The sequence below is a fragment of the Ursus arctos genome, unplaced genomic scaffold (assembly GCF_023065955.2).
Source record: "Ursus arctos isolate Adak ecotype North America unplaced genomic scaffold, UrsArc2.0 scaffold_19, whole genome shotgun sequence".
NCBI classification, from domain to species: domain Eukaryota; kingdom Metazoa; phylum Chordata; class Mammalia; order Carnivora; family Ursidae; genus Ursus; species Ursus arctos.
In genome coordinates this window covers 24,092,977-24,106,616 of record NW_026622863.1, presented here as the reverse complement: position 1 = coordinate 24,106,616, position 13,640 = coordinate 24,092,977, and the positions used below count along the sequence as shown (strand labels likewise).

Here is a 13,640-nt window from a genome sequence, read left to right as displayed (position 1 = left end):
CCAGGACCCTGGGATCATGACCTGAGCCGAAGGCAGATGATTAACAAACTGAGCCACCCAGGCTCCCCTTCAGATTGAATTTGATTCAGAAAAAGATTATGGCCTAAATGTACTGATTATTAAATTCACATTCACAATTATCACACGTTAGCCAGAAAGTCTAGCTTGGAATCCCCATCCCTGGCACTCATAAACTTGGTTAATATTAGGTAGCTTTCTTGATCTCTTTTTTTCCAAGTCGATACCCAATTGTACCAAGACCATGTGATGAAAACATAATTCCCCAATGAATTATATTCATGTCTTTCTTGAAAATGGATCATCCATATCAATGTGGGTCTTTTTCTGAACTTTCTGTTCTATTCCAGTGATTTGTCTATTCTATTTTTTTTTAAGATTTTATTTATTTATTTGACAGAGAGAGACAGCCAGCAAGAGAGGGAACACAAGCAGGGGGAGTGGGAGAGGAAGAAGCAGGCTCCCAGCGGAGCAGGGAGCCTGATGTGGGGCTCGATCTCAGGACCCTGGAATCATGACCTGAGCTGAAGGCAGACGCTTAATGACTGAACCACCCAGGTGCCCCCAATTTGTCTATTCTAAGGCCAATTCCACACTGTCTTGATTACTGTAGTTTTGTAGTAAGACTTGAAGTCAGGTAATGTAAATCCTTCAGCTTTGCTCTTATTTTTCAAAATTGTTTCTGCTATTTTAGATCTTTTGTATGTCCACATAAATTTAAAAATCATCTTGTTGAACCAAGTAACCAAAGTTAACATCACCAGTGATAAATCATATTGGTAGCATGGTATGTGATGAGGAGAGCACTTCATCACTATGCAGTCTTCCCAAAACCCATAATCCCAGTGGAAGCATGAGGAAAACATTAGGCAAACCCAAATTGAGGGGCATTCTACAAAATACCTGACCTACAGTATTCCTCAAAGCTGTCAAACTTATTAAAAACAAAACAAAACAAGGGAACACTTAGAAATTGTCACAGACCCAAGTAGACTAAAGACATAACACAACTAAATGCAATGTAATATCCTGGACTGGATCCTACAACAAAAAAAAAGGACATTAGGGAAAAAACAGTGAAATCCAGATAAAGTAATAGTAATGTACCAGTGTTGATTTCTTAGTTTTGATAAATGTACAATAGTAAATGTAAGATGTTAATATTACGGGAAGCTGGGTGAGGGGTATATTAAGAACTCTCTGTACTATTTTTGCAACTTTTCTCTAAATCTAAAATTATCCCAGAATAAAAAGGTAATTTTTAAATCAACAAGTTAATTTCTATTAACTATTCTATTTCTATTAACTGGAGCATGCTTCTTATAGATTAATTTATAGAGAATAAACATCTTAACAACCCTGACTCTCACAATCCACAAATATGGTATACTGCTCCATTTATTTGAATCTTATTTTAATTTGTAGTTTTCAGCATTAAGGTTTTTTGCATCTTTTGTTAAGTTTATTCCTAAATATTTTATGTTTTTTTAATGCTATTATAAATGGGGTTATTTCAGTTTTCACTTGTTTCCAGCTATAATAGAGAAATATAATTGATTTTGTACATTGACTTAAGTATCCTATGACCTTGCTAAATTCACTTAGAGTTCTAGTGGTTTTTTGGATATTTCTTGGAATAGCCTATATAGCAATCATGTCATCTGCGAATAGAGACAGTTTACTTCCTCCTTTCCAAACTGTGTGCTTTTTCTTTTTTTCCTGCCTTATTTCGCTGGCTGGGACTTCTAGTACAACATTAAATAAAAATGATGAATGAGCATCCTTGCCCTGTTTCCAAACTTAGGAGGAAAGCATTCAGTTTTTCATCATTAAATATGATGTTGTTGGGACGCTTGGGTGGCTCAGCTGGTTAAGTGGCTGCCTTCGGGGGCGCCTGGGTGGCACAGCGGTTAAGCGTCTGCCTTTGGCTCAGGGCGTGATCCCGGCGTTACGGGATCGAGCCCCACATCAGGCTCCTCCACTAGGAGCCTGCTTCTTCCTCTCCCACTCCCCCTGCTTGTGTTCCCTCTCTCGCTGGCTGTCTCTCTCTCTGTTGAATAAATAAATAAATAAAATCTTTAAAAAAAAAAAAAAAAGTGGCTGCCTTCGGCTGAGGTCATGATCCTGGGGTCCTGGGACTGAGTCCTGCATCAGGCTCCTTACCCAGCAGGGAGCGTGCTTCTCCCTCTGTCTGCTGCTCCCCCTGCCCCCTGCTTGTGCTCCCTCTCTCTCTGACAAATAAATAAATACAATCTTAAATAAATAAATAAATAAATAAATAAATAAATAAATAAATAAGATGTCTGTAGATTTTTCAGTTGATGCCCTTTATCAGATACAAGGCAGAATTCCCCTATATTCTTAGTTTCCTTTTTTTTTTTCTTTAATCATAAAAGGATATTGAATCCTGTCGAATATTTTTTCTGCATCCTTTGGGATGATCATGTGATTTTTCTCCTTTATTCTGTTAATATGGTGAATTATTTTGAGTGGTTTTAAAAAACTTAACCATCTTTGCATTCCTGGGATAAACTCCATTGGTTATGATATAGCCTTTTTTATATATTTTTGGATTTAATTTGCTAGTATTTTTAAAATATCTTTGCATCTATGTTCATGAGGAATATTGGCTGTAATTTTCTATTCTTGAATGCCTTTGATAGTTTTTTCCAAGCCTTTTGATAAATATTTACTGAGTAACTACAGCTAAGTACTGTGTCAACATCAGTGTTAAACAAAACTTAGCACAGTGCCTGCCATAGACAGTCCTCAGTAAATGCTGGATATTTTGGAGTTATTGCTTCTAGATGCTATAAATGAGACCCACCTCCTAAAGAAACTTACTAAGAGGAAGATGGCACCTACCATATAAAACTTTTTTTTTTAGGTAGTCTCCATGCCCAGTGTGAGGTTTGAACTCACAATCCTGAGAACAAGAGTTACATGCTCTACTGACTGAGCCAGCCAGGCATCCCACCATATAAAATATTTTTTACATTAACCTTTTACTTTTGCTGTTTTTATGTATTAGAAAATCTCCCCCCAAGCTGTCCAGGAGCATGCTCTGAAATTTATCTCAGCTAACAGTGGGATCAGTGTGTGAGAATCTGCTCCAGGGAAGTCGTTATTTACCTTGCAAGCTCATTCTACTGTTTTTGTATAAATAGTGAAATTGGAACAGGAAACGGTCAAGGAAAATACTGTGCATGCTCCATGAGAATAAAGCAAGAAACAAGGATTCTGTCTCATTTTTTGCAGACATCAAACACCCCTCCTGTGTTCTCACACCTTTTAAGGGGGGGGGGTCCCCTTTCCTGTTCCAGGAACGGAATACAATGAGGTAGCCCTCAGATCTGCTCTTGTCCTTCTCAGGGCATTTTGTCCCCTGGCAACCTATTCTCTTTCCCTGCCAGAAGGAAGACAAACTCTTAAAGCCATCACAGTCCAACACTCTCCTTCCCTTCTCAGGGCCAGGCCTGGGTGATCCAGTGTCAGGGAAGCTTCAGGAAGTTGATGCAAAGTGAGAAGCCCAAATCCTCCAGGGTATGGCCTCAGGGAGGGTTTGGTTGCAAGCATCCTAGACTGTTCCAACCCTCAGGTCAGCCAGACCTCCCTGGCCTGTTGGGTGGACTCTTCTGGAGCTTCCCCCAAGACCATGCTGTTCAGTCTTATGCCAGTGGGGCCCAACCCCCAACAGCCCAGCCCAGTTTCATTTCCAGAAATGAAAGAAACTATCACTGTGTAAATAGCTCTTAACGAGGATGGTTTCTACCCTGCATTGGTTTTCCTGGCTTCAGAACACCCACTTTTTTTTCCTTCTGATGTTTGTTAGTTTACTCTTAAAGGTAATAAATACATTCACATGTTTCAAAAAGAAAACATATGTGTATAAACATATGTGTGTGTCTCTTTATATATGTATATTATTATTATTATTTTTTTTTTTTTTGGTGGGCAGCAAAGCAAAATTGATTGAGTGATGATAGTAAAAAGCTCCTGATGAGGGAGGGGACCTGAGAGGTTGCCCACGTGTTTCTTTATATTAATGTGTATATAAGTATAAGCAAATTACCCTTCACATGGGATGTATTCATTTACACACCCTCCCACAAGGTGTCAGAATGCCTGCTTTTATTGAGTCTTACCAATAGCGTATGTGATCAATAGACCAATAAAACAAAACAGAATCTTAAAATGCATTCAAGAATAGAAGACGTGTAAAAAAAAAAAAAAGAGAAGGGTGGCATCTGGCTGGCTCAGTCGGTGGAGCATGCACCTCTTGATCTCGGAGTCTTAAGTTTGAGCCCTATGTTGGGTGTAAAGATTACTTTACAAAAAGAATAGGAGATGTGGTAAAAAGATTATCTCAAATCACTGAGGAAACACTGTTTGCAGTGTTGAAACAAAATAATAATGATTAAATCACGTTTTTCCATAAATTTTTTTCTAGAAAAAAATAATTAGGCTACATATCCATATACCAGGAGAAACCCCAGCTTGATCAAAGATTTAAACATAAGAAATGAAAGAAAAAGGGGTATTTTTCTACCTACTCAAAGTTCAAAAATGGGCAAGGCAAAAACAAGAACAAAAATACAAGTGAACAAAAAAAAGATAAATTGAACTTCATCAAAACTAAAAACTTCTGTGCTGCAAACAATACCATTAAAGATTGAAGAGACAAGCCACAGACTGATAGAAAATACATGCAAATCACATGTCTGATAAACAATCCGTACCCAGAATACATAAAGAACTTTTATAATCAAAAGTAAAAGGAGACCCAATTTAAAAATGCACAAAGGATCTGAGTAGACATTTCACGAAAGCTCTACAAATAACTCATGAGCATGTGAAAGCATTCTTAACGTCCCTGTTGGGGAAATGCAACTCAAAACCATGATGAGATCCTACTTCCCACTCACTAGGATGGCCATAGTAAAAAAAGACAGACAATAACAAGTGGCGGTGAGTATTCCGAGAACCTGAAACACTCCTACACTGCTAGGGTGAATGTAAAATAGAATGTCCACTGTGGAAAATAGTTTGGCAGTTCCTCACAAAGTTACACACAGGGTTACCACAGGACTTAGCAATTCCACTCCTAGGTATATACCCAAGAAAAATGAAAACTACGTGTCCACACAAAAACTTGTTTACAAATGTTTATAGCAGCACTGTTCATACGAGCCAAAAAGTGGAAACAACCCAAAGGTTCATCAAATGATGAATGGATAAATAAAGTACGGTGTGTCCTTATGATGGGTTATTATTCAGCTGTAAAAACAACATGTGGAAACATGGATGTCCCTTGAAAACATCATGCTAAGTGAGAGCAGGCAGTTGCAACAGACCACATACTGTATGATTTAATTTATGTGAAATCCCCAGAAGAGACACAGAAAGTAGATTTAGTGGTTGCACAGGGCTGAGAGGGTTGGGGGGATTGCCAACAGGGGGGTGGGTAAAAATGTTCTAAAATTAGTTTGTAGGGTGGTTACACATCTCTGTGACTGTGCTAAAAGATACTGAATTGTACATTTTCAGGAGGTGAACTGCATAGTATGTGAGTTATATCTCAATAAAGCTATGGGTGGAAAAAACAGACAAAACTTAGATGCAATGTTAGAAATCGGATTAACGGTTGGAAAAGGGCAGGAAGAGGGGAAAGGAGAAATAGTTTTTAAAAACATATAAAAGCTATAATAATTCCCAAATGTGGAGCCAATAAAAGAATGAATGTAAAAGGATGATCAAATGTTGAAGTTTTTTACAGAAGTTTTATCTTTTTGATAAAGATAATCTAGTACATAGACTGAATGATGTCACTGTTTTTACTTCAATCTACCGGACAAAAGGCCACTTTGAAAAACCATGTTTCCATAAACACAATTTCCTTTAGGCTGGTTTTTCCTAGGAATTCTCCAATTGTCTTTGGTCAAAGGCCTTTATTCAGTCTACAGAGGATGAGTAGCAAGGCAGAGAAAGCTCCTTGGTGATTAGATTAACTGCTAATGTATTTTTTGAAATCAGCTATATTAACCATCATCCACACATAATTAAGTAGAAACTTTCTCATGGGTGAGGCTGGAGAGGTAAACAATGGCTAGGGATTAAGTGATAAATTTTTAAGTTTATTTATTTAGGTGAGTAATCTCTACACCCAATGTGGGGCCTGAACTCACAACCCCGAGATCAAGAGTTGCATGCTCTTCCAACTGAGCCAACCAGGTACCTCTAAGTGACAAATTAATAAACTCAGATAAGGGGTAGTAGAAGGGGCAATTTTTTAATTTTTTAAGGCCCTAATTCATTCACATGCTTCAAAACTAAAAAAAAAAAAAAAAAAAATTAGGACACCTGGATGGCTCAGTAGGTTAAGCATCTGCCTTCAGCTCAGGTCATGATCCCAGGGTTCTGGGATCGAGCCCCACGTCAGGGTCCCTGCTCAATAAGAAGCCTGTTTCTCCCTCTCCTCCCTGCTTGTTCTCTCTCTCGCTATCTCTGTTGCTCTCTCTCTCAAATAAATAAATAAATAAAATCAATTTTAAAAAAGTAAACATCTCAATGAAAAGTCTCTTGCCTACCCTTTCTACCCACTTTCCATCCCTTTCTACTCACCCACCCCAGATAATCACTTAATATTTTTTGTTTGTATCCTTCCTGAGTTTCTCTATGCAAATGCTAGTAAATATAAATATTTATGATCAGCTTACTCACTTTTATGTAAAAAGTTGCACAGTTCTGTGTCTTGCTTTTTTTACTTAATGACATCTTGGAAATGTTTAGATAGTAACACATTGAGAGCTTCCTCATTTGTTTTTACAGTTGGATAGTTTTCCATAGTTAATATTCATTGTTTGATATGAATGTTTCATAACTTATGCAGTCTCCTACTGGGAAATTTGGGTTTCTAGTCTTTTGAAATTACAAACAATGCTATAATCAATAACCTTGGTCTTAACATCATTATACACACATAAAAGAAATGGGACTTCCAGGTCAAAAGCATATGCATTTATAGGGTTAGCAATGGCACCAATTTATATTTTCCCTGGTGATGCATGTAAATGACAGCTTCCTCACAACCCCACAGAGCATGTTATCAAAGTTTTCGAATTATACCAATCTGACATTTTAAAAATGCTATCACAGGGCACCCTGGTGGCTCAGTCGGTTCAGTCTCTGCCTTCAGCTCAGGTCATGATCCCTGGGTCCTGGGATTGAGCCCCGCATCAGGCTCTCTCCTCAGTGGGGAGCCTGCTTCTCCCTCCCCCTCTGTCTGCTCTCTCTCTCTCAAGTAAATAAATAAATAATTAAGTCTTTTAAAAAGATGCTACCACACTGTAGTTTTGATTTGTATTTCTCTTCTTACGGGTGAGGTTGAACATCTACACAATTAAGATTCAGAAAGGAATTTATCAACTTTCTATCTAGATCAACTCCTGAAAAATAATACTTATAGCCAAGAATTCCTTTTGAGTTGAGACGGTTTATTTTCTACATGCCAGGCATGAGCCTACTTTAGGGGATATTCCCTCTCCCTGGAATGGTCGTCTCTCATTCTGACTTCATGTTCACATTGTTATCTCTCTAATCTCAAGTTAAATGTCATCCCCTTGGTGAAGTTTATGTGAGCCACCTCATCCTAAGTGGCTACCCATTCTAATATATCATTCTGTTTTCCTTTTCTCCATAGAACTCATGGCTACACGTATTTTTCTCATGTATGTGTTGATTGATCTGCATGCCCACCATTGTAGCACCAGTATCTTGGCACATAGTAGGTGTTTACTAACTATCTGTTGAGTAGATAAATGCCCAACTTCTGGAATGAAGGAGAAGGGGTTAAGTTTCTAAACAGAGTTTTCTGAAACTGGAGTGTGGGAAAGGAATTTGGCCTTGCCACTGGAGTAAGAATGCCTACAGGCAGCCCCTAACCCTGAAACTTTATTCTTAAAGTGTTTTAACTTCATACTAACTTTGAGCTGTGGACATGAGACCCACCCGCAGTTAAGTTCAGGTTAGGTTTGGGACACTGGGATATTTTCTTTCATCCATAATCACTGGATCAAGGCCTATAAATCAAATAGTTAAGACACAAAACACAAACAAGGTCGTAATTTGTTTCTTCCTGCCCTCTGTTTTTCTTGGCATGGAAAAACTCCAGCTTTTCCTGACTGGGGATGGGTAATGACACTGGGGGGTGATTCATTAAAAGTGGCCTGAGTGACTGGCCTTTTATTTCTTCTCATTCTTTCCCTTTATTGTCTCAACTCATGTAAGGAAACACATTGAATAAAATAATTCTCCTGCTGATAAAGAACTTTCCCCTGACTCTTTGTTCACTTGCAGTTACATGTTCCCAAAATCAAAATCTTGGTGCTAGGGAGGCCGAAGTGGCTAAGGGTGGGTGTGATGTATATTTATGGTAGAGAAAGAAGGCCAAGAGTCCTGGTGTATGGAAGCCCCTTCTTTGCCTCCTTTTCTTAACAAACTTGCCTATTTTATTAGGAAATTGTTCCAGTCCCCAGGGAAGGTGGCAGGAGTTAGGTGGCTGTGGGTAAGTCTGAGAACCTTAGTTACCCATCTCTAAATTGGGTGTCACAGTATCAATACTTTCCTATCAAATGAGTGCCATTAATGTCAACCATTCCTAAGGCCAGAAGAGAGAAGAGGAAGGGGTAACAACAAAAAATATTCAATTTAATAAAATATATCATAATATTAAGAGAAAGTGCAGAGTTCACTATGTTCATCTTTTACACTATACACTTGTATTTTATTTGAAAGATTCTTATATATATATATTTTTAAATAAAGGATAAATTTTAAAATACGTATAGAAAAAAAGGCTGCACAATAACAGACCAAAATGCTAACAACAGCTGTCTCGGGGGTGAGGGCTTAGAGTGGATTTTCGTTCTCATCTTTATCCCTGTCTACATCTTTTTAGTTCTTTTCATGGATTGTGTATTACTTTTATGATTAAAAAGAAATAATAATAAAATGTCGTTATATTTAAGTTGGTTTGTGTGCCCCAACCTCCTGCACCTTTCTGTGGAAGTGGAACAATTTATTTTCCAAGAGGTGGGCACAGAAGGACACAAGTGGGACTATGATCAGGGTCAGGGTGAGGTAGTGGAAAAATACCAGTGATGTCTCACCCTCAGCATAGTTCTGGTGAAGGCAACAATTAAGTCACCCCTCCTTTGGTTTCTTTTTCCCCCTCCACGTGAAATAATCCCAGTTCCTCTCACCTGCTATTGTAAACCTGTTGTAAATCTCGGAGCCTGCTCCTAGCGCTCCGCCATCTCTGTGGATTCCCAAGGTAACCAGCTCCTCCACGGGGGGATGCATCTAGGAAGGGGAGAGTGAGAAGATGAATCTGTGGGTCCCTGATGTTCTAAATTGGTGGTTCTTGATGACTTTTCAGAAGGGGCCTCAATAGACAGATGCCTTCTCCCTACTCAGGCTCTGGGTCGATTAGGGGTCTAAGGTAGTCAGAAGACGGATTATCTTCTACTATGGCTACAAATTAGGTTGGAGAATGTGGTTCAGGGCGTGAGTCTAATAGGTTTCCTTGTATCCTAACTAAACAGACTTTCCTACCAATCCCAGGCAGCACTGGACCAGGCTGCCCTCCCAGTGTGGAGTGAGACAAGAACTTGTGCGCCCTCCCAGGGTCATGGTCCTAATGACCAGGGAGAGGAAGACACGACTCATGCCCAGTTTCTCCTGATGTTCTTCCTTTCCTAAATGCAGAAGGAGAATGGGAAAAAGAGGGGCCTAGAGCATTAGCGTTGATGACCCTCTACGGGAAGGAAATATTTGGCGCGGGAAGAAAGCATTTTCCTCCCCCAAAGTTCTTACTATTTCTTGGATTATAGAACACTTTGAGGATTTGAAGCAAGCTATAAACCACCACCTCAGAAAAGTGCACTTACGTGCTAGACTTTGATATTAGCGGTTTATATCTACCTGTCTTTCCCTTTCTTCTAGAACCCCCATTTTCCTCTAAGGACCTGTTCCTATCCTAGTCTCTGCGAAGCTAGCCTGGCTGTCAATCAGTATGCCCCACCTCCCCTTGCTGACAGATGAGGCATGTGATCCAATCTATCCAATCAGAGAAGCTCATTTCCCGGGTGCGCTGTTTCAGGAACTGGCGCTTGATTTAAAGCAGCCCAACCGGTAAAGAGAACTAAGAGAGGGTACTGGGCAGACCCCTTCTTTATTCGAAGAATACTAAACTGGAGAAAAGTAAAGCTTGAGGCTCTCCAGGGCTATTTTGTCTGACTAGTGGAAAGAGTCTCAAGAATAGAGCCCAACAAAATGGAAAGGTGCCCTCAGGACATTGTTAAACTCCTGAATCTAGTCATAAATGAAACCTAAATATAAATGAGTCACTTAATTTCCCTCCCACCCCACCCCCCAAGCTACGTTTCTGTTCTTTGCAACATATGTGCCACATAGAACTTGCCCTCCACTTTCAGGGGTGGTCAGCCTCTGAGGCCCAAATCTCCATCGAACGCTCGAGCCCTTTCTGTTAGTGGTGTTCCTTATAAATTTGAAAATTGATCAAGTATTCTAAAAGATTCAGGTACAGCTGATAACTGAATTTGGGGGCAGCAATACTTGCTTCTTCACGTTGGCACCATTTCTGCTCAGCAGCAACTTGGGAACCATACTGAAAGAGCAAGCTGGAGGGCCCAGAGCTTGAGAGAAAACAAGTAGGGTGGGTGTGTTAGAATGCAGGAAAGGCTAGGGACGCTCAGTTAAGCGCCTGCCTTCAGCTCAGGTTATGATCCCAGAACCCTGGGATCGAGTCCCGCACCTGGCTCCTTGCTCAGTGGGGAGCCTGCTTCTCCCTCTACCTGCCTCTCTCTCTGACAAATAAATAATTAAAATCTTAAAAAAAAAAAAAAAAGCAGGACATGCTAGGAGAAAGCGACTAGTTCTCTTTTTCTTTTTATATAATCCACCAGAGTTGCAGGTGGAAAGGAGAAAAAGAGAAACCTACCCAAACCAAAGAGAATGTGGGGCGCAAGTTAACCTGCAAAAAAGCCCTAGGAATTTGATACAGGGTGGTGTAGAAAAAGCTCTGGGATTATAAGAGCTTACATTTTATTAAGCATTTACTCTAGGCTTGATGTTACACTAAATACTTTACATGCATTATAACCACTCTAGGTGGTGGGTGCTATCATTACTCCCATTTTGCAGATGGTAACACTGAGACTGAGAGAGATTAGGCACTCACAAGAGAGTCCCCCAACTCCACAGCTAGTGAAGCCAGATTCCATTTCAGGGGAGTCTGAATCCTGCGCTTCCTAACCACCATGTCCCTCCTCTTTAGCTAAAGACCTGGATTAGAATCAAGCTTCTAGCACTTGCTGGTTGAGTGACCTTGAGTAAATCAGTCTCTTTGAGTTTGTTGCCTCACCTGAAAAATTCGAATATTATATTACATAACTTAATCTCTTTCAACTCCAACATTTAAAAAAATTTTTCAAAAATTTCAAGAATTTAAAAAAGTCCCCAACTCCCCAAATTAAGATTTGTATTGCTGGCCTGTGCTTTTTCCCTCAAGACCATATAGATTTGTTTTCCCATGGATTTAGGATCAAAGGGCTCCTTCGGGTTATGTATTCCTTTGAAATGAATTCAAAGGCATGCATTTTCAAAGTGCAGGGGGAACTGGAAAGCCTTCATCCTTGCTGAGTGAATCAGCATCCCGGGAGCACAGGTGACAAGTCCTGACCCATCCCTTTACTGTCTGATAAACCCAAAGGTCACAGCTCTGAACTTGACCCCACTTTTCCTTCTTCCTGCCCCTTTTGTGGGTTTTCTGATAAGGTGCCCTAAGTCAGCTGTGACACTGTTTTCTCTCTCTGCAAACATAGTCCCCAGGGCGTGCACTCTGCCTGTGAGCTCCCCAGCTGCTTCCAGCTCTCCCTCTGCCCACAGCCCTTTAATTGCTGCATTCCAACAAATTAGCCATGTGACAGAAGATTATTTTTAACTTCAATAGAGCAGCTCCCTCTCTTTTAATATATCATGCTTGGCCCACATTCCCTCGGTGAAAAGGGCACCATCGGCTACTTCTGAGAACTTTTAATTACTCCAATTGTTTGCAAACCTCTTAGAAGCTTAGAAAAAAAAAATACATTTCTTTCTCCTTTCCCAGTTTTCCCATTTCTTATTTAATGGGAGCTGAGGCTGAGTCCAACCTGGAGACTTACTAGCTTCAACAGGTCTCCCCAAATCCCCTCCAGCCCCCTCCCACCCCCACCAGTTCTCCACAGGACTTTTTTTTTTTTTTTAAGTGCAAATCCACTGGGAGGATGAAGGGAGGGCAAGTTCTAGAGTGACAAGGACTCCCACTTCAATGCCACAGAGTCTGGAAGATAGCAGGAATGGAGGTAGGGCTGGTGGCCCCAGGAAGACTGAGAGCTCAGGACCTCCTTCTAGATCCTCCAAGAGGGTCCTGATGATTGAGCTTGAGCTGGAGTCTGAGCCTTCCAATTTTGAGTAAACCACACAAAACAATAAGCATCTCAATGGCCACCACATGAACCAAAGGCCTGTCTCCAATTTTTCTAAAGGTCCTAAGCCCCAGATACTTCTCTGATCTCAAGAAGCCAAGTGACTTGTGTGGCCAAAAATGATTGGGTTTATATCACCTACCTCTACCCAGAAAGGCAGAGACTGAGCTGCATTTGGGTCTCCCCCCACCCCCGCCCCCGCCAAATAGAGAAATGTGCAATTTCCTTTTTTTTTTTTTTTAAGATTTTATTTATTTATCTGACAGAGAGAGAGACAGCCAGTGAGAGAGGGAACACAAGCAGGGGGAGAGGGAGAGGTCTGAAGAAGCAGGCTTCCAGCAGAGCAGGGAGCCCGATGCGGGGCTCGATCCCAGGACTCTGGGATCACACCCTGAGCCAAAGGCAGACGCTTAATGACTGAGCCACCCAGGCGCCCTAAGAAATGTGCAGTTTCTTATACCTGAGTTTTGCAAAGTAGTTCAAACAGGTTATATCAGTATGGGATCATTCCAGCCATTTGCTATGCTATATATATTTTGACACACAGTGAATTTATAAAAAATCATATAAAATTATTAAAAAATTATAAAAAATTGGGGCGCCTGGTTGCTCAGTCCTTAAGTGTCTGCCTTCGGCTCAGGGTGTGATCCCAGCGTCCTGGGATCGAGCCCTGCATCGGGCTCCCTGCTCCGCAGGGATCCTGCTTGTTCCTCTCCCAGTCCCCCTGCTTATGTTCCCTCTCTCGCTGGCTGTCTCTCTCTCTCTGTCAAATAAATAAATAAAATATATTTTTTAAAAATTATAAAAAATAAAAAATAGTGTGTGTGTGTGTGTGTGTGTGTGTGTGTGTGTTTGAGAGAGAGAGAGAGGAATGGGTGTAGTTGTATGTTGGTAAAAGGGAAGAAAAAGTGTTCCAGGCAGTGGGAACAGCATATATGCAAGCTGCTGGGTGGGAAAAAAGAAGTGTGCTTGGGGAATTAAAAAAAGGCCAGTGTGATTGGAATCTACAGAGAGTAACACATTATGGTCCCAGAGCCCAGTTCTCTCAAGTTTTTAAAATTGAGGTATATTTTACAT

General features: G+C 40.5%; 1 protein-coding gene across 1 annotated transcript in view; it reads right to left on the bottom strand.

The window, feature by feature from the left end:
- Positions 1 to 7,526: 7,526 nt before the first annotated feature.
- The window catches only part of NIP7 (nucleolar pre-rRNA processing protein NIP7), a 60,436-nt gene continuing 54,322 nt past the window's right edge, over positions 7,527 to 13,640 (bottom strand). Inside the window, exon 6 of the transcript XR_008960099.1 lies at positions 7,527 to 9,378. The gene's annotated coding sequence lies outside the window, so the exon portion shown is untranslated. The remainder of the gene's footprint in view (positions 9,379 to 13,640) is intronic.